This window comes from Cebus imitator, unplaced genomic scaffold (assembly GCF_001604975.1).
Source record: "Cebus imitator isolate Cc_AM_T3 unplaced genomic scaffold, Cebus_imitator-1.0 Scaffold27, whole genome shotgun sequence".
Taxonomy (NCBI): domain Eukaryota; kingdom Metazoa; phylum Chordata; class Mammalia; order Primates; family Cebidae; genus Cebus; species Cebus imitator.
Genome location: NW_016107342.1, coordinates 7953447 through 7976119, shown reverse-complemented (window position 1 = coordinate 7976119; position 22673 = coordinate 7953447). Strand labels below are relative to the sequence as shown.

At 37.7% G+C, this 22673-nt stretch overlaps 1 non-coding gene across 1 annotated transcript; it reads left to right on the top strand.

Annotated features, from left to right (window-relative positions):
• The first annotated feature begins 10959 nt into the window (after positions 1–10959).
• LOC119470324 lies at positions 10960–11064 on the top strand. Its single transcript, XR_005199209.1, has one exon. It is a non-coding gene; the product is annotated as a small nucleolar RNA U13 (small nucleolar RNA).
• The last annotated feature ends 11609 nt before the right edge of the window (positions 11065–22673 follow it).

Genomic DNA, 22673 nt, shown 5'->3' with positions numbered 1-22673 from the left:
TACCATCATCATACATGAGGTCTCTAGAACTTACTCATTCTACATAACTAAAAGTTTTAGATCTTGAATATTCTCATCACATACATGTAGAAAGTGTAGCTACGTGAAGTGATGGGTATGTCAACTAACTTGAATGCAGTAACAATTTCACAAGGTACATTACATTGTCCAACTGAAACATAACTTATAAAATAAAAACAAAAGATTATTAAAAAGCTATAGGCAGAAAGTAAATACAGTGGAGAAAATAGAATTTGGCTTTTTCTATTTTGAATGAGTTCATGAGTATTAACATTCTCACTTACAAAACTTCAAACAAATCAAAAATATAGTAAGAAAAGCAAGTCCTTTTTTATCCCCCACCCCCATACACACTCTCTTTCCTATCTCACTCTCCTTAGAAGTGATCAATTTTACCAGTTTACAATACCTCATTTAACATCCTTTTTCAGGTCACTTCCCTAAGATGTGGACAAATATACAAATACATGATTTTTGACATAAAGGAACCATACTATACGGGTCACTCTGCATCATACCACCTTAACAATATGTAATTGGTATCTTTCCAAGTCAGTTCATAAGTATGTAGTTCTTTCTTGTAATTGATTGAATAATGTTTTGCAATGTACATTTTTAAATCAACTTTTAAGTTCCAGGATACATGTGCAGGATGTTCAGGTTTGTTACAGAAACATGCACCATTGTGGTTTGCTGCACAGATCAACCCATCACTCAGGTATTAAGCCCAGCACACATTAGCTGTTCTTCCTGATGCTCTCCCTCTCCTCCCCCCCCGGTGACAGGCCCCAGTGTGTGTTGTTCCCCACCATGTGTCCATGTGTTCTGATCGTTCAGCTCCCAATCATAAGTAAGAACATGCAGTGTTTGGTTTTCTGTTCCTGCATTAGTTTTCTGAGGATAACAACCTCTAGCTCCACCCATGTCCATGCAAAGGACATGATCTCATTCCATTTTATGTCTGCATAGTATTCCATAGTGAATATGTACCACATTTTCTTAATCCAGTCTACTGTTGATGGGCATTTGGGTTGAATTCATGTCTTTGCTATTGTGAATAGTGCTGCAACGGACATACATACAAGTGTATCTTTATAACAGAATGATTTGTATACCTTTTGGCATACACCCAGTAATGGGATTGCTGGGTCAAATGGTATTTCTGCTTCTAGATTTTTAAGGAATTGCCACATTGTCTTCCACAATGGTTGAACTAATTTACACTCCCACTAGCATTGTAGAAGCAATCATTTTTTCTCCACAACCTCACCAACATCTGTTGTTTCTGGACTTTTTAAATCATCACCATTCTAACTGGTGTGAGATGGTCTCTCATTGTGGTTTTGATTTGCATTTCTCTAATGATCAGTAATGTTGAGCTTTTTTTAATATTTGACTGCATGAATGTCTTCTTTTGAGAAGTCTGTTCATGTACTTTGCCTAGTTTTAAATAAGGTTGTTTGTTTTCTTCTTGTAAATTTGGTTAAGTGCCTTGTAGACTCTGCATATTAGACCTTTGATGGACAGTTGGCAAAAATGTTCTCCCATTGTATAGGTTGCCTGTTCACTCTGATGATAGTTTCTTTTGCTGTACATAAGCTCTTTAGTTGCATTGGATCCCACTTGTCAATTTCTGCTTTTGTTGCAATTGCTTTTGGTGTTTTTGTTATGAAATATTTGTCCATGTCTATGTCCTGAATGATATTGCCAAAATTTTTTCTAGGAATTATATTGCCAGATTTTCTTCTAGGGGCTTTATAGTTTTGGGAACTACATTTAAGTCTTTAATCCATCTTAATTTTTGTAAAAGGTGTAAGGAAGGGGTCCAGTTTCAATTTTATGCATATGGCTAGCTAGTTCTCCCACCACCAATTATTAAATAGGTAAACCTTTTCCCATTGCTTGTTTTGGTCAGGTTTCTCAAAGATCGTATGGTTCTAGGTGTATGGACTTATTTCTGAGTTCTCTACTCTGTTCCATTTGGCATACGTGTCTGTTTTTGTACCAGTACCATGCTGTTTTGGTTACTGTAGCCTTGTAGTATAAGTTTGAAGTCAGGTAGCATGATGCCTCCAGCTTTGTTCTTTTTGTTTTAGATTGTCTTGGCTAAATAGGCTCTTTTTCAGTTCCATATGAATTTTAAAAGTCTTTTCTAATTCTGTGAAAAATGTCAATTGTAGTCTAATGGGAATAGCATTGAATCTATAAATTGCTTTGGGCAGTATGGCCATTTTCAAATATTGATTTTTCCTATCCATGATCATGGAATGTTTTTCCATTTGTGTCCTCTCTTATTTCCTTGAGCAGTGGTTGGTAGCTCTCCTGAAAGAGGTCCCTTATGTCCCCTGTTAGCTATATTACTAGGTATTTTATTCTCTTTGTAGCAATTGTGAATGGGAGCTCATTCATGGTTTGGCTCTCTGCATGCCTGTTGTTGATACATAGAAATGCTAACAATCTTTGCACACTGATTTTGTATCCTGAGACTCTGCTGGCGTTGGTTAGCTTAAGAAGCTTTGGTACTGAGATCATGAGGTTTCTTAGATATAGGATCATGTCATCTACAAACAAAGATAATCTGACTTTTTCTCTTCCTATTTGAATACATTTTATTTCTTTCTCTTGCCTGATTGCCCTAGCCAGAACTTCTAATGCTATGTTGAATAGGAGTGGTGAGAGAGGACATCCTTGACTTGTGCTGATTTTCAAGGGAATGGTTCCAGCCTTTGCCCATTCAGTATGACACTGGCTGTGGGTTTGTCATATATCGTTCTTATTATTTTGAGGTATATTCCTTCAATACCTAGTTTACTAAGAGCTATTAACATGGAAGAGTGTTGAATTTTATCGAAGACCTTTACTGCATCTACTGAGTTAGTAATGTGGTTTCTGTCTTTGGTTTTGTTTATATGATTAATTAAATTTATTGATTTGTGTATGTTGAACCAACCTTGCATTCTGTGGATGAAGCCAACCTGATTGTGGTGGATAAGCTTTTTGATGTGCTGCCAGATTTGGTTTGCCAGCATCTTATTGAGGATGTTTCCATCGATATTCATCAGTTTTCCTTTTTTTTTAATTTTTTTACTTTTTATTTATTTATTTTTTTTGTATCTTCACCAGGTTTTGGTATCAGGATAATGTTGGCCTCATAAAATCAATTAGGGAGGAGTCCCTCCTTTTCAATCTTTTTTGTAAAAGTTTCAGTAGAAATGATATCAGCTCTTCTCTGTACCTCTGGTAGAATTCAGCTATAATTCTGTCTGGTCCTAGGCTTTTATTGCTTAGTAGGCTATTACTATCTCAATTTTAGAACCCATTATTGGTTTATTTAATGATGTACTTTCTTCCTGGTCCAGTCTTGGGAATGTGCATGTGTCCAAGAATTTATCCATTTCTTCTCGATTTTCTAGTTTATATGCATAGAGGTGTTTATAGTATTATCTCATGGTTGTTCATATGTATGTGGGGTCAATGGTGATAGTCCCCTTATCATATTTCATTGTGTCCGTCTGATTCTTCTCTCTTCTCTTCTTTATTAGTCTGGCCAGTGATCTATTTAGCTTTTCAAATAACTAGTTCCTGGATTTGTTGATTGTTTGAAGGGTTTTTCATGTCTCTATCTCCTTCAGCTCTGCTCTGATCTTGGTTATTTCTTTTCATCTGCTGACTTTGGAATTTGTTTCCTCTTGGTTCTCCAGTTCTTTTATTTGCAATGTTGGGTAGTCAATTTGAAATCTTTCTAGCTTTTTGATGTGGGCATTTGGTGCTATAAATTTTCCTCTTAAAACTGTGTTAGCTGCATCCCAGAGATTCTGGTGTGCTGTCTCTTTTCTCTCAGTTTCAAAAAACTTCTTGATTTCTGGCTTAATTTCATTAGTTGCTCAGGAGTCATTCAGGAGCAGGTTGTTCAATTTCCATTAGTTGTGTGGTTCTAAGTGAGCTTCTTGAGTTTTAATTTGATTTTGCTGTGATCTAAGAGACTATCTGTTGTTTTTGATTATTTTGCATTTTCTTAGGAGTGTTTTACTTTTCACTATGTAATCAATTTTAAAGTTCAATGTGGTGATGAAAAGAATGTGCATTCTGGTTTTTGGCTGTTGTTGTTTTTTGTTTTTTTTGGTGGTGCAGAGTTCTATATGTATCAGGTCCACTTGATCCAGAGCTGAGTTCAGGTCCTGGATATCTTTCATGATTTTCTGTCTCAATTATCTGTCTAATATTGTCAGTGGGTGTTAAACTCTCCCGCTATTATTGTGTGATAGTCTAAGTCTCTTTATAAGCCTCTAAGAATTTGTTTTATGAATCTGGGTGCTCCTGTATTGGGTGAATATATACTCAGGATAGTTAGCTCTTCTTAGTGAATTGAACCTTTTGCCATTATGCAATGCCCTTGTCTTTTTTTATCATTGTAAGTCCATTTTGTCAGAAACTAGAATTGCAACACCTGATTTTTTTCTGGTTTTTATTTGCTTAATAAATTTTCCTCCATCCCTTTATTTTGAGCCTATATGTGTTTTTGCACATGAGATGTGTCTCTTGAAGACAAGATAACAATGGGGCTTGACTCTTTATCCAGCTTGCCATTCTGTGTCTTGTAATTGGGGCATTTAGTCCATTTACATTTAGCTTAATAGAGTTATGTGTGAATTTTATCCTGTCATCATGACGTTAGCTGGTTATTTTGCAGACTTTTTATGTAGTTGCTTCATAGTGTCACTGATCTGTTACTACTAGTGTGCTTTTGTACTGGCTGTTAATGGTTTTTCCTTTTCATATTTAGTGCTTCCTTCAGGAGCTCTTCCAAGTGAGGCAGGGTAGTGATGAATTTCTACAGCATTTGCTTACCTGAGAATGATTTTATTTCTCCTTCACTTATGAAGCTTAGTTCGGCTGGATATGAAATTCTAAGTTGGAAATTCTTGTCTTTAAGAATGCTGAATACTGGCCCCCAATTTCTTCTGGTTTGTAGGGTTTCCACTGAAAAGTCCCCTGTTAGTCTGACAGGCTTTCCTTTGTGGGTAACCTGGCCTTTCTCTCTGGCTGCTCTTCACACAGTTTTCTTTCCATTTCAGTCTATGGAATCTGATAATTATGTGTCTTGGGATTGATCATCTCATGGAGTAACTAAGTGGTGTTCTCTGTATTTCCTGAATTTGCATGTCGGCCTGTCTTGCTAGCTTGAGGGAGTTCTCATGGATGATATCTTGAAGTATATTTTCCAACTTGTTTCCATTCTCCTCATTCCTTTTACATACCTTAATCAGTCATAGGTTCAGTCTTTTTACATAGTTGCATACTTCTTGGGGTTTTTGTTCATTCCTTTTCATTCCTTCTTCTCTATTCTTGTCTGCGTGTCTTATTTCAGAAAGATAGTCTTCATGCTCTGATATTTATTCCTCTGTTGGTGTATTTGGCTGTTGATACTTGTGATTACATTATGAATTTCTTGTGTTTCTTAGCTCTGTCAGGTAGTTCATGTTCTTATCTAAACTGGTGATTCTGGTTATCTGCTCCTGAAATATTTTATCATGATTCTTAGCCTCTTTGCGTTAGGTTAGAACATGCTCCTTTAGCTCAGTGAACTTGGTTATTATTCACCTTCTGGAGCCTCCCTTTGTCAATTCATCCACCACAGCCTCAGTCCAGTTTTGTGCCCTTGCTGAAAAGGTGTTGCAATCATTTGGAGAAGAGACATTCTGGATTTCTGAGTTTTCAGCATTTTTGTGTTGATTCTTTCTCATCTTTGTGGGTTTATCTACCTTTGATCTTTGAAGTTGCTGATCTTTGGAATGGGGTTTTGTGGGTTCTTTATTGTTGATGTTGTTCTTGTTGCTTTCTGTTTAACAGTCAGAACCCTCTTCCTTAGGGCTGCAGCAGTTTGCTGAGGGTCTACTCCAAGCCCTAGCTTCCTCAGACCCTCTCACACCAAGACGTATGAGCAGTGAATGCTGCAAAACAGCAAATATGGCAGCCTGCTCCCTCCTCTGGGAGCTCCATCCCAGGGGGGCACCAACTTGATGCCAGCAAGAGCTCTTCTGTCGGAGGTATCTGGAGATTCCTATTAGGAGGTCTCACCCAGTCAGGAGGAATGGGATCAGAGTCTGGCTTAAAGAAGTGTCAGGCTGCTCCTTGGCATACTGTATATGCTGCACTGGGTGGGGGGGCAACTCCCCATGTTCAGACCACCCGGACTTTCCCTAGCCAGCAGGTGGGAATGGCTGTCGGCTGAGCTGCAGGTACAGCGGCCACCCCTTCCCCGATGGCTCCATCCCAGAAAGAGATCAGAGTCTGTTTGTAAAACCCTGGCAAGATTTGTTGAAAATCCCATAGGGGGACCCTAACCAGTGAGGAGGGATGGATCAGGGTCCCACTTAAAGAAGCAGCCTTGCTATGATCTGCCAGAGCAGCTGTATGGTGCTATGCTTTGAGAAATTTCTCCCAGTTCAGACTACCCAGACTCCTTGGATCCAGCAAACCAAAAGGTAGGTTCTAGCTGCAGAAATGTCACCCTTCCCCCCAGGAACTCATCATCTCAGGCAGTCTCCAGCTCGCTGCCACAGGCTGGCAGCTGGGTTTCCAAGCCAGTGTGTCTTAACTTGTGAAGTGCAATGAAAATGAGGCCCGAAGAATGATGATAATTGGCTCCCTAACTTCTGCTCCCTTTCAAGGGGAATGCACGGAACATCTCCTATCTCACCAGAATTCCTTGGACCTGAGCATGCAAAAACTCCCATGTCTCCCATGCATCTGAGTGGTCACTGAGAGACCAGACAGCTCTATGCTTCAGGCCCAAGGCCCTACTAGCATGGGCTCACGAGGGGATCTCCTGCCCCATAGGTTACAAAGATTCATGGGAAAAGCAAGGAAAATCAGTGAATGACTATGTGGCCCTGCCTCATTTAATTCTCCTAGTTTCACACCCTACCTTGTTTTTCCTTGCTTTTGGGGTCACATTGACTGTCTAGTCAGTCCCAATGTGAGAACCTGGATACCTCAGCTGAAGATGTAGGGTTCACTTGATGTTTTCTTTCATCTCTGTGACAGCTGTGAACCTCAGCTGCTTCTAATCAGCCATCTTGGCCTAGGGTCTATCATGATGTACAAAATCACAATTAATTTAGATGTTACCTTACCAATAGAAATTTAAAGAATTCCTATTTGGCGTGAGATACGGTTTGGCTTTGTGTCCCCACCCAAATATCATCTCAAATTGTAATCTCCACGTGTCAGGTGAGGGGCCTGGTGAAAGGTGATTAATTCATCAGGGCAGATGCCCCCCTTACTGTTTTTGTGATTGTGAGTTCTCATATAATCTGGTGGTTTGAAAGTATATGGGACTTCCCCCTTCTCTCTCTCTCTTTCTCCTGCTCTACCATGGTGAGACATACTTGCTTCCCATTTGCCTTCCACCATGATTTTAACTTTCCTGAGGCCTCCCAGTCATGCTTCCTGTGAAGCCTGCAGAACTGTGAATCAATTAAACCTCTTTTTTCATTAATTACTCAGTTTCAGGTAGTTCTTTACAGCTGTGTGAAAACAGACTACTACAGAAAATTGATACCAGGGGAGTGGGACACTGCTATAATGATACCTGAAATGTGGAAGCAAGTTTGGAACTGGGTAATGGGTAGAGGTTGGAACAGTTTGAAGGTCTCAGAAGACAGAATGATGTAGGAAAGTTTGGAAACTTCTAGAGACTTGCTGAATGGTCTTGACCAAAATGTTGATAATGATATGGACAGTAAAGTCCAGGCTGAGGGAGTCTCAGATGGAGATGAGAAACTTACTGGGAAATGGAGTAAAGGTCACTTTTGCTATGCTTTAGCAAAGAGACTGGTGTCATTTTGCCCCTGCACTGGAAATAGATGGATCTTTTAACTTGAGAGCTATGACTTAGGGTATCTGGTGGAAAAAATTTCTAAGCAGGAAAGCATTCAAGAAGTGACCTGGCTACTTCTAAAAATGTATGTTCATATGCATGAAGAAATAGATGGTCTGAAATTGGAACTTATATTTAAAAGGAAAGTGGAGCCTAAAAGTTTGGAAAATTTGTAGCCTGACCATGTGGTAGAAGAGAAAAACTAATTTTCTGGGGAGAAATTCAAGCTGGCTGCAGAAATATGTATAAGTTATGAGAAGCCAAATGTTAATATCCAAGACAATGGGGAAAATGTCTCCAGGGCATTTCAGAGTTCTTCATGGCAGCCCCTCCCATCACAAGCCTGGAGGCCTAAGAGGGAAAAATGGTTTCATGAGCCAGGCCCAGGACTCTGCTACTCTGTGCAGCCTCAGGTCATGGCATCCTGTGTCCCAGCCACTCCACCTCCATCCATGGCTAAAAGGGGCCAAGATACAGCATGGGCCATGCCTTCTGAGGGGCCAAGTCCCAAGCCTTGGCAGCTTCCACGTGGTGTCAGGCCTGCAGGTGTGCAGAGGCAAGAACCAAGGTTTAGAAATCTCCACCTAGATCTTAGAGGACATATGGAAACACCTGGATGTCCAGACAAAAGTCTGCATTAGGAACAACCTCATGGAGAACCTCCACTAAGGCAATGTGAAAGGGAAATGTAGAGTTGAGCCCCCAGACAGAATCCCTACAGTGGCATCAACTAGTGGAGCTTTTAAAAAAAGGGCCACCATCCTCCAGACTACAGAATGGTAGATCTACATGCACATTAAAAGCTGCAGGCACTCAATGGCAGCCTGTGAAAGCAGCTGTGGGGGCCATATCCTCCAAAGCCACAGGGGCAGAGCTGCCCAAGGTTGTGGGAGCCCACCTCTTCCAACATCATGCCCTGGGTGTGAAAGATGGAGTCAAAGGAAATTATTTTGAAACTTTAAGATTTAATGACTGCCTTGCTGAATTCTAGCCTTGCATGGGGCCTGTAGCTCCTGTTTTGGCCAATTTCTCCAATTTGGAATTGGAGCATTTGCCCAATGCCTATACCCTCACTGTATCTTGGAAGTAACTAATTTGTTTTCGATTTTACAGGCTCTGAGGTAAAAGGGACTTAACTTGTCTCAAATAAGACTTTGGACTGTTGACTTTTGGGTTAATATTGAAATGAGTTAAAACTGGAAGATTGTTGAGAAGATATAATGATATTTTTCAACGTGAGAAGGATATGAGACTTGGGAGGGGCCCGTGGTGGAATGATATAGTTTGCATTTGTGTCCCTGCACAAATTTCATGTCAAATTGGAGGAGGTACCTGATGAGAAGTGACTGGATCATGGGGGCAGATTTCCCCCTTGTGATTCTTGTGATATTAAATGAGTTCTCATGAGATCTGATCATTTAAAAGTGTGTGACACCTCCTTCCCTCTCCTGCTCTGCCATGGTAAGACCTGCTTGCTTCCCCTTCACCTTCTGCCATGATTATAAGTTTCCTGAGGCCTCCTAGCCATGCTTCCTGTACAGCCTGTGGAACTGTGAGTCAATTAAACCTCTTTCCTTCATAAATTACCCAGTCTCATGTTTAAAAATGCTGCTTCAATTATCATTTTCTTATGTGCATATTTTTGCATGAATGAATTTCCGTTAGGTTAGAGCTAGTAGAATTGCTGAGTATATACATACATTTTCATACACAGAGTCGAATTTCTCTCAAAAAAGATCATGCTTACTTATAAAACTATCACAATATGAAAGAATATGTGTTTTCTTATATATAATAAATCCTGGGCAAATATCAATGTATTTAATATTTGTCACTTTTAAGGGCAAAGATTAGCATTCCATTTTGTTTAAAATTTTAACTCTGTTATAACTAAGATTTGTATTCATTCTTTTAATATCTCCTATAAATTACTAATTTATATTTTATATTTTGTTTAGGTTTTGATTTTTTTCTTATTAGAAGAAATTTTTGAAATATTTTGACTACTAATTCCTAGATATTTCAGATGACTTCTTCTAATGCACATAAAGTGTGACTACCTTATTGTTCCCTTTTCCAATCATTTAATTATATTACATATATAACAATATTGCATATATTTCAAATATTATATACAATATAATTAATTAGATATTATAACACCTAACAAGTGTTATATTAGAAGTATAACACTTTGAATACTTTTTCTTATCTAGTTTTATTTCCTAGGAATTTAATTTGAAAGTACCAATATCAGTGGACATCTTCCTTTTATTGCTAACTTCAATAGGTATATTTTTAAATATTTCATCACTCAGTTACAATGGAGAAAGAAGAGTCTCTTCAATAAACGGTGCTGGGAAAACTGGATTTTCACATGCAAAAGAATCAGATTAGTCCCTTATGTTACACTGTACACAAAAGTCTACTTAAAGTGGATTTTTTAAAAACCTACATGTAAAACCTGAAGTCATCAAACTCTTAGAAGCAAAGGTGAAAATCTCCTTTGATAGGCCTTGGCAATGATGTTTCAAATATCATACCCAAAGCCCATGTTACAAAAAGAAAAATAAGTAAATAGGACTATATGAAACTGAAATGCTTCTGCACAACCAAGGAAACAATCAACAAATGAATATGCAGCCTATGGACTAGGAAAACAATAATTGTAAACCAAATACCTGATAAGAGGTTAGTATTCAAAATTTACAAAGAACTCTCTCAACTCAATAGCAGAAAAATAAATAACCGTCTTAAAAAATGGATAAAAAACCTAAACACATATTTCCTCAAAGAACACATAAAAATGGCCAACTAGTATAGGAGAAGGTGTGCAACATTACTAATCATCAGGTAAGTACAAAGTAAAATCACTTGGAATCACCTCACAACTGCCTGGAGGAATAGCTATTATTGAAAAGACAAGCAATAACAAATGTTGACAAGGATATGAATGAAAGATAATCCTACTATTCTGTTGGTGGGACACTATATTGGTATAGCCTTTATGAAAGACAGTATGGGGGTTCCTAAGGAAATTAAAAATAGAACTCCTGATCTTTTTGCAGTTAATGAGCATGATGATAGGGTGTTCACACGAATGTGTGAGATGTGCCACCCTCTGAACCTTGCTATGATCTTGACACATTGCCTATCTGATCTGAGGAAAAAAAAAAAACTACTCTATAATCCAGCAATCCTTCCTCTGGATATACACCCAAGGAGATGAAATCACCACCTCATAAAGATATCTGAACTTCCTTGTTCATTGCAGCATTATTCACAATAACCAATATATGAAAAATGAAAACAACTTAATGCCCATTGTTGTACAAGTAGCTAAAGAAAATGTGGTATACACACATATTCATAAAGTTGACCCTTGAACAACACAGTTTGAACTGCACAGGTCCTCTAATATAAGGATTTTTTTGAACAAATATGTTGAACATTTTGTAGACATTCAAAATATTTGGGAAAAAAAAACCTGCAGACAAACCACATAGCCTAGAAATATCAAAAGAAAAAAGTAGTTATGTTATCAATGAATAAAATATATGGAGACACTATTTTATCAGTTACAACCATAAATATATAAATTATAAAAAGCCAACGTTTATCCAAACTTACGCACATAAATACAGACCATGTATGATGCCATTTGCTGTGAAGAGAAATGTAAACAAGTGTAAAAATGCGGTATTAAATCAACTACATAAAATTAAGTGTGTACTGTACTACTGTAATAACTTTGTAGCCACCTCCTGTTGCTATTGTGGTGATCACAAGTATTGTGAGTATCCACTTAAAGCCATATGACAAATCATTTCTGATGAGGATTTTCTCTCTGGTAAATTTCATATCACAGTAAAAAGTGTTATCTTGGGTTCTTGTGTATTTCTCATCATGATTAAGGCAATATAATAAAACTTGAATAACACCAGGGGACCCATACAAAGTGCCAGTAGTGATGCTGGAGGTGCTCCTAAGGAGGAGAGAAAAGCCATGGCATTACAAGAAAAAGTCGAATTACTTGATAGATACTGTAAATTGAGATCTACAGTTGTAGTTGTCCAGCATTTCAAGACAAATGAATTCAGAATAAGAACGAATGTGGAAAAAAGAAAAAGAAATAAAATTTGGGAAGTTGTGTTACCCCTATGCAAGCAGGCATGAAACCTTTGCACTTTTTGTGAAATATATTTTCGTCTTATAATGAAAATACAGCTTTTATGTGGCTATATGATTGATATAAGAAAGGTATTCTTATAGACTCTAAAATGATTCAAGAAAAAGTAAAGTCATTATATAACAACTTAAAGCAAAAGAAAAGGTGATAATCTAAACCAGGAGAATTTAATGCCAGCAAAGAATGGTTTGATAATTTTATAAAGACCTTCAACTTAATAAAATGTCAAAATAACAGGAGAAGCAGTTTCTGCTAACCAAGGGGCAGCAGATGAGTTCCAAGATGTCATTTTAAAAAATCACTGAGCCCTTTATGTTAAAAACCCTCAATAAACTAGGTATTGACGGAACGTATCTCAAAATAATAAAAGCTATTTACGATAAACCCACAGCCAATATCATACTGAATGGGCAAAAACTGGAAGCATTCCCCTTGAAATCTGGCACTAGACAAGGATGCCCTCTCTCACCACTCCTATTCAATATAGTATTGGAAGTTCTAGCCAGAGCAATCAGGCGAGAAAAAGATATAAAGCGTATTCAAATAGGAAAGGAAGAAGTCAAATTGTCTCTATTTGCAGACAACATGATTGTATATCTAGACGACCCCATGTTCTCAGCCCAAATCTCCTGAAACTGATAAGCAACTTCAGTAAAGTCTCAGGATACAAAATCAATGTGCAAAAATCATAAGCATTCCTATACACCAATAACAGACTTAAAGAGAGCCACATCAAGAACAAACTGCCATTCACAATTGCTACAAAGAGAATAAAATATCTAGGAATACAGCTAAGGATGTAAAGGATCTCTTCAAGGAAAACTACAAACCACTGCTCAATGAAATAGAGGACACAAACAGATGGAGAAACATTCCATGTTCATGGTTAGGAAGAATCAATATCATGAAAATGGCCATACTGCCCAAAGTAATTTGCAAATTCAATGCTATCCCCATCAAGCTACCAATGACCTTATTCACAGAAATGGAAAAAAACACCTTAAACTTCATATGAAACCAAAAGAGAGCCCACATAGCCAAGTCAATTCTGAGCAAAAAAAAAAAAAAAGCAGGAGGCATCACACTACCAGACTTCAAACTATATTACAAGGCTACAGTAATCAAAACAGCATGGTACTGGTATCAAAACAGAGACATAGAACAATGGAACAGAACACAGGCCTTGGAGGCAACAGCACACATCTACAACCATCCAATCTTTGACAAACCTGACAAAAACAAGCAATGGGGAAAGGAGTCCCTGTATAATAAATGGTGTTGGGAAAACTGGATAGCCATGTGCAGAAAGCAGAAACTGGACCCCTTCCTGACACCTTACACTAAAATTAACTCCAGATGGATTAAAGACTTAAACATAAGACCTAACACCATAAAAACCCTAGCAGAAAATCTAGGCAAAACCATTCAGGACATAGACACAGGCAAGGACTTCATGACCAAAACACCAAAAGCATTGGCAACAAAAGCCAAAATAGACAAATAGGACCTAATCAAACTCCACAGCTTCTGCACAGCAAAAGAAACAGTCATTAGAGTGAATCAGCAACCAATAGAATGGGAAAAAATTTTTGCAATCTACCCATCTGACAAAGGTCTGATACCCAGAATCTACAAAGAACTAAAACAGATTTACAAGAAAAAAACAAGCCCATTCAAAAGTGGGCAAAGGACATGAACAGACACTTTACAAAAGAAGACATACATGAGGCCAAAAAACATGAAAAAATGCTCATCATCACTGGTCATTAGAGAAATGCAAATCAAAACTACATTGAGATACCACCTCATGCCAGTTAGAATGACAATCATTAAAAAATCTGGAGACAACAGATGCTGGAGAGGATGTGGAGAAATAGGAACACTTTTACACTATAGGTGGGAGTGTAAATTAGTTCAACCATTGTGGAAGACAGTGTGGCGATTCCTCAAGGACCTAGACATAGAAATTCCATTTGACCCAGCAATCCCATTACTGGGTATATATCCAAAGGATTATAAATCATTCTACTATAAGGACACATGCACACAAATGTTCATTGCAGCACTGTTTACAATAGCAAAGACCTGGAAACAACCCAAATGCCCACCAATGACAGATTGGACAGGGAAAATGTAGCACATATATACCATGGAATACTATGCAACCATCAAAAACGTTGAGTTCACGTCCTTTGTAGGGACATGGATGAACCTGGAAACCATCATTCTTGACAAACCGACACAAGAGTAGAAAATCAAACACTGCATGTTCTCACTCATAGGTGGGTGTTGAAAAATGAGAACACATGGACACAGGGAGAGGAGCATCACACACTGGGGTCTGTAGGGCGGAAATATGGGAGGGACAGCAGGGGGTAGGGAGTTGGGGAGAGATAGCATGGGGAGAAATGCCAGATATAGGTGATGGGAAGGAAGGCAGCACATCGCACTGCCATGTGTGTACCTATGCAACAACCTTGCCTGTTCTTCACATGTACCCCAAAACCTAAAATGCAATAAAAAAAAATCACTGAGGAAAAAAAAAACTGCCTAAACAGGTTTCTAATGCAGATGAAAATGCCCTGTTCTAGGGGGAAAAAAAAGCCACAAAGGACATTTATTAGTGGAAAAAAGAAAGGGAGACAGAGAGAGAGAGAGAGAGAGAGAGAGAGAGAGAGAGAGAAGCAAGCACCAGGACTTAATGCAGGAATGGATAGGCTAATTATATCACTTCATGCAAATGTGTTTGGGTTTAATGAGCAAGACCGCCTTTATCTATTAAGTTGCTAACTCCTGAGCCTTGAAGGAAAAAAAAATAACACCAGATGACAATCTTTTGGTTGTACAACACAAAGGCCGAACAAGGACAATACTTTTTCTGAATTTAGTTTCATTGATGCTTTGTCCCTGAAGTCAGGAAGCACCTTGCCAGTAAGGGACTGCCTTGTAAAGATTTACTGACATTGGACAATGCTTCAAGCCACTCAAAACCCCATGAGTTCAACACCAAAGGCACTGAAGTGGTCTACTTGCCCTCAACATGTCTTTAATTCAGCCTTTAGAGGGGACTTTAACTCTCATTTTATATGGTACTCTATGCAAAGTATTGTCAAAGCTATGGAAGATGTTCTCTATAGAGAATATGATGAAAGTCTGGATGACACCATCAAAGATGCCATCATTGTTATAGAAAAAGCAGTGAAAGCCATCAAGTCTGAAATGGTAAATTCCTGCTAGAGAAAACTGTGCAGATGTTATACATGACTTCACAAGATTTACAACAGAGCCAATAAAAGGCATTATAAAAGAGATTGTAGATATAATAAAATGGGGGTGAAGGGTTTCAAGATATAAATGCTGGAGAAATTCAAGAGCTAACAGATAACACACCAGAGGCATTAACAGTAGATGATGTGATGGAGATAAATGCTTCCAAACCAGTGCCAGACAATGAGAGAGAAAAGCAGTGCCAGAAAACAAACTGACATCAGACAATCTGACAAAAAGTTTTGAGTTATTCAAGATTGCTTTTGAATTCGTTTGCAATGGGGACCTTTCTATGATATAGGCACTGAAACTAAAGCAAATGGTGGAAGAAGAATTGGCACTGTATAGAAACATAGTCCGTAAAATGCTTTCTTACACAGTCATGAAAAGTACTTTTTTTTACATCTTCAAAATCTTCTCCATAGCAAAATCTTCTTCCTTGTTTCTGATACTAGGTAGTTACTTATTTTTAGCTGGATCTTTGTGTTCTCATTGTTTGTCTATTGAGAAAACCATTTTTTGCTTTTATTGATCAAATCTACTATTGAGTGCTTTAATTGCATTAATTCCTGCTTATTAATTCTTGATAATTATTAAAAAGTTTTATTTTATTAGTTACTGCCTAATTAATGTCTTTATTCTGTTTGCTTGTTTTATTCTGGTTCATTACTTACTCTGGATTATTGAGTTATTATTTTAGTTCACTTATTTCATTTTTTATTATATAATAAATGCAATTAAAAGTAAAAGGCAACATAAACCAAGTCTGTCTACTTCATCAATGGGGAATCTATTGAAAAGATATTAGTGGTCATCAGGAAGCAAGGGAGCTAGGCCTCCTCATTGTTGAAACATGTATGTCTTCACCTGGGAGGGAAGCCCATCAATGAACTTGAGAGTCAGGACTGTGCAGCAGATAAGAGCGCGGCTGGAAGCCCAGCTTTGCCACTGACTAGCTCTGTGACCGTTGCTAAGAATCTATACCTCTCTGAGACTTAGTTTTCTTATTTATGCAGTGAGGGTACTAACAGGAACCTTTCTCACAGAGTTGCTAGAAGGAATGAATAAATTTACACATGTAAATCTTATAGAACAGTTCCTGGGATACTGTAAATATTCACAAAGGGGTATTGTTCTATCCTCCTGAGAAAGTTCATTTCCATCTATCTTCATCAATACCTTTTGAGAAGTCTCCAGAGCTACTTCAAGCTCTACTCTGCTCCTTTCTCAGTCTCAATATCCAAGCTAGTTAGTAGCTGTCCACAGGCAGGCTATTCACTCTCTGAAAAAAGAAGTTCTTCAGAAAATTTACTGAAGAAATGGGCCAGAGAAAAGAGGGGATCGACCATCCCAAATGTCTTCTTTTAATGTCTCTGGACATTCTGCCATACCAGCTGTGATATTTAACATCAGCAATTGGTCACTTAATACTCAGGAGAGAAAGGTCCTGAAGGCCGCTTGTGTGCTGGGTGTTAACCCCTTGGATGCTAAGTTATAGGGAGGTTCCAGGACCCTGTGTCCCTGGGGTTAATGGTAGTGGCTATTTATCAACCCACATAATACATTTTAGTTATGAAAGCACTAGCATGGCTACACCTGTGTAGGGTTAAATGCAGCCCTGTTAACAATCCAATCTGTGTTTTAGTTTATTATCTCTGACTTTGGAGCATCACTGGAAATAGTTTCACTTCTGCAGGAGTTTTCTCCTGCCTGATTTGAGATGCATTTTCATAATCCTTCCTTTTCTATTAATCTGATCCCATCTGCTTTCTGTCTTCCAGGCAATTCATCAAAATCTCTGCTTATACCAGATAATTATATCTTTTCTTGTTTTCCATCATAATTTAGAATTAATATACAAATTTTACAGGCCTATACATATCTTTTAGTGATTCCAATAAGATTGGAGTGGAGAGGAAAACGCATACATTTAGTTCATCAACCTGATCTATTACACTTTAAAAAAAAGTTTTAAGTCATTGATTACCTGAGAAAAATTTACTTCCACGCCAGGTCTGAGAGGCCATATGTTCAATGTCTTTCAGGTAATTGAGTTCAGGTTCCAATTAAGACCATGAATGAAAAAAGGAAGTTGTTCTATCTCTTGCAATAATTTAACTATAAATATTAAATCAATTTTAACCTATGTGATGATTACTAAAATTAAATTATACTTAAACATCTTTAAAAGTTTGATTCATGGCAAAATATTGAATAATTTGAGAAGCTCCTTTAAACAGTCAAAAGAGACACTATTATATCATTATTGTCTTTGAATTAACAGCTGTGACTTAAAAGGTATAGGGTTTTGGTGGGATTTACATACATTTTTTAAAAGGCTATCAAAATAACCTATATCATCATTCACTGGTTTTCATGCCATGGCTTATTTGACATTTTAAAGAGGATGAAAATAAAAAGATATAAGGGGAATGCCAAGTGATATATAATGTAAGGAGCTGGATCAGGAGCCACCAAATGGAGAATTTAGAACAATGCATGGACAGAGCTCACTAATGTTACACATGTGAAGACGAAGAGCGGAGGACAGAGGAAGGGAGGGGAGGGGAGAAAGGGAAGATGTGGCTAGGTTCATAGATGTGGTTGGGGAAGAGGAACGGAAGGGGAAGGGAAGGGAAGAGAGTGGGGGACGGTGAACAGAAAGGGGAGTGAGGGGGAGAAGAAGGGAGGGGTAGGGCGAGGTGAGGTAAGAAGAGAGGAGGGGTAGGGTAGAGTGATGTGAAGAGGGGATGGGAGGGATGGGACCTGGAGGGAAGGGAGGTGGGGGGGCACAATGGGATAGGGAGTAGACGCTTCAGGTGTGGAAAGGTTCATCGTGATCCTAAAGATCTTAAAGATCAAACTGAAATTAAATTTTGGTCAAAATGGAGTCATCAACAATGCAATTTTTTTTCAATAATGTTTTCCAGACCAAAGTTCATAACTGATAACCAGTTAATGGATGAGAAGAGGTGAGGCTTTGTTTTTAGCATATTCTCCAACACCATGGATATATAAGGCACAGATAAAGAGCAGTTTATGACCATTTAGTTGTCTTAGTCTGGTAAAATGTCTTAGGCTTTTGCCTCAAAGAGCTGTTCTTACGACCATCCTCTTGCCTGCCTCAGCTGAGTCCTGCCAGCAGGAAGGAACTTCAGTATGTGAGTCATGTATCTCCATACTCTGCTAAGAAAAGTGTATAAAACACTCTGGGTCCTTATATTTTAGTTGGTAGGAATCAAAAGAAGCAAAAAGCAAGAACACCAACTTACAAATTAAGACTAGAAAATATGTGATATTGCTTCCTCCCACACCACATTAAGCATTGCTAGGCAATCAGGCTACTTTTTTTCACTAAATACAGACAGACTATGAATTCTCTAAGCAGAATTCCAGGCTATGTGTTATTGGCACTCTAGGTAAAATCCTATTGGACATGACATAAATGCAAATTATTTTATGATTAAATAAACCATACTATTTGATCTATAGTTTAAAGGTTATAAAGAGCTCTCAGATACCTTAAATCAAGGTTCATAAATATAGTAGGAATGAGTTTTAGTTTTATTTAACAAATGAGAAATTTCAGAGAAGCAGTAATGCAGCTAGTAAGCAGAAGAGCCAGGATATGAACGTCAGCATTTTGGTTTTCAAATCTGGTGTTTTTGCTGTATCATACCTGAATTCCTGAATACACACACACACAGGCACACATACACACACGCACACATACACACGAACCTATACATACATACATATATATATATATATATATATATATATGTATATATAATTTAAAAGATAAAATGAAAATAATTATTAAGCAACACTGCTGAAGTAACGGCAAGGACAAAATACAGTAACTATTTCTATTCTTGCCGAGTTTCTTGATGCTTGCCAGTACTCAATCACCAAATAAAGTAGCAGTTTGTAGGATTAATTGGTTTCCAGGTGTCAGGGTCCTTTAAGGAGTAAGCTCAAGTCCATAGCTCTCTCTAGAGCTTGGATCTTCTAATTCTTAGCCTCTGAGACAAGATGATGATAAAAAACATTTTCAGTCTACATTTGTATTATCAATGTAATCATTAGAATTAAAACTTATTGAGCATGTACTGTGTGCTAACACGTTAGTTTGTACTCTGCATTTATTCTTATTTCTTTCTCTTACTCTGACACAGGAGGCATCAGTAACCTCATATCGTAGATGAGAAACCCGAGGCTCAGAGTTTAGGCAACTGGTGTAAATTAATTTAGTTCAAGCAGAACAGAGCTAGAATTTAAATTCAAATCTTGACTTCAAATCTTGACTCCATGATTTTCTCGTAATGCAATGTTGCTTCTAAACCAAGAGATAAGTCAGTCAACTTAATGAATTTACACACAGTACTCTCAAATTTTCCTAGTTCCCAAAACATATGTCTGAGGCTGTTCTCTCCAGCATCATAGATAATTTGTTATACCCTTTTAGATCTACAATGGAAATATTTTTCTCTCTGCCCATACATTGAGATACACTTCTCACTCATGGTTTCACCCTCCCACCCCCAACATACGGAGACATCCTCATTTATTTGCTCATCTTTCCCCAAATTTAGAATCCAATATATAAAAATACATCTACTACATAACCCTGGTTATATATTTACACACACTCACACACACACACACACACACACACACACACACACACACACCACAACCTCCTTCTGTTCATTTAGGCTATGTGTGCTATAACCTTCTCAAATATCAATGTCAATGTCAATGTCATAATCATTTAGACTTAAAATCTTTTCTTCAGTTTTAACATTTCTCATTGCTTGTTTAAATGTGGTCAGTTCCACCCCCATGATGTTTCTAAGTGCACGTCTCTTCTTTAGCCTCATGAAAACCACCACCACTTCAGTGGCGCATTACCCATGGCATAAATTGCTATTTTAACATCACTTCATGCCTCTAAGAATTCTCATTCTAATCTATTTTTGACACTAGCTGCAGAATATGCTTCCCAACACACAGTCTTGTTTATGTCTCTCTGCTGCCCAATAAACATGCTTTGGTTACTAAATAATACCTGAGCTCCTTTGGCTTGTCATTCAAGGCTGTTTATGATTTAGTCCAAACCAAAACATCAAGTAAATTCCTATTTCCCATCATATTTATTTACTAACTGTGCATTCTTGAGAAAGTAATTTTAGTCCCATGAGCCTCAATGCCATCATCCATTGATTTTACATATATATTTTATATACATAATTCCACATATATAATACCTAAAATGCTGTGGATAATAAAATGATAGCATGCAAAATTACATGATTACTTGGAAAATCAAGTAAGATAAATTACATAAAAACTTTTCGTGAACTGTAAAATGATTTACAAATGTTAAAGAACTCTGCTAAGTTTGGAAGAGCTTTTTCACATGCAGTACACATTCAAATCTTTCTAATAACAGCTTTTGTACTACCTCTTCCATGAAGTCTTTCCTACAATCGAGTTCCTAATATTTTCTTCATCTCTGATTGCCCCCATCTAATCTTCATTTACAATATCTATCACAATCCACATTACTTCACTTACTGTTATGCATGCTTCATTCCCCCTGTGAGATTAGAGGAAAGTTGAGGATATGGGCCCCAAGCCACAGCTTTCAGAGTGCACGCCACAGGTCCTTTCCCATAGCAGGTACTCAGGAAATGTTTAGAAATACCTGAATAAATGCACAATTTTACTCATGTGTACTTGACTATAAACTCGATGAGTACAGAATTTGTCTACCTCATTCACCAATAAATAGCCAGTACTTCACAGTTCAAATTAGGTAATAGGTTGAATGATTTATCCTAAGCAAAAACAGATTGGCAAGAAGATTTGAAGGGAAAGAAGGGAGCTATGAGCATTTGCAATGTGCCATTGTGGCTGTTTTAAAACATGTACACAAATTTCTGACACTCATCCAGTTGAAGAGTGAACACAGTATCTTCCTTGCCTCCTTGAAAATGGGTGGGTCTTAGTGACTTTCGTCTAACAAATAGAATGTGTCTTTCCAAGCTATTTTGTACAAGGCAACACAGCCTATGCCTTCCCATCCCCCACTCTCAAAGTGTGTGGTTCTGTCTGTGTGAGAGTATGTATGCACACAGAAGAATATGGATAGGTTTCTTGAAATTCAGCTCACGTAAAAAAAAGGCATCATGTTGAGAACAAATTCTATACACAGAGTTTATAGTCAGGTACGCATCTAATTCAGGCCACGTGGAGAGGCCAGATAGGTGTTCCAACCACAGCCATAGCTGAGAACCCAGCTGACAGACAGCATCTACCTCCAGCCACATGAATGAGTGAGCATGCAGATGATTCTAGCCTACCCTTTGATGCTGAGTGGAGTGGAGGAAAGCTGTCTTCACTGAGTCTTTCCCAAATTGCAAATTCATGAGCAAAGTAAATTTTGCTGTTTCTTTAAGCTACTAAGTTTTGGAATGGTTTCTTACATAAAAATAGACAGCAAAAACAGATATGTGTGTGTTTCCCCCTCAAAACATAGTATATAACACATATATTTATATATAATATATACATAACATATATGAATATATATACATATATATATTTCTTTGATAGCTTCAAAACAAGCTATCAAGGAATGGTCTCATGTCAACCTTTAATAGAGAGAGTAGAAAACTGAGGCCCAGAGAAAGTAAGCAAAAGTGCTCAAGGCCTTATAGTTAGTAAATAACTGAACTGCATACACACACTAGCTCAAGTCTTAGTCAAGTTAAGGTCAAAGTCTATAAATTTTCTACTCTATCACTGTTTTCTCCCTAGTTATTTTGAAAAGACACCTTTCTATAACCATAGTACCTTCTTTCAAATTTCCAAGGGGGGGAAAAAGCATTCATTTAATAAAAATACACATGTAGTGATAAAAGTCACCATTTCCTTTTTAACAAGAGCACCTCATCTCTTCTATGTTCATAAAGCAACCATGTCCTTAGGCAATTATCAGTAAACGACTCTCAGCACATCAAAAGCCCTCCAAAGCATTTCACATTCCCCAGGAATTCATGCCCTTAATGAGATGAAATACATTTACATTTTAGTCACTGTTTCTAATATTTAAAATTAGAAATTACATATATATTTTGTGTATATATGTGGGTGAATAACTTGCTGCACAGTTTCATGGCGTATCAGTAAGAATACCAGTGGACACATGACAATTGGAAATATTTTATTAGAAATGAGCTGATAGAATCTGTTTAGTTGAAATTTGGAGACTGGATGTCAACGGGTGTCTCAGAAGACTCATGGATG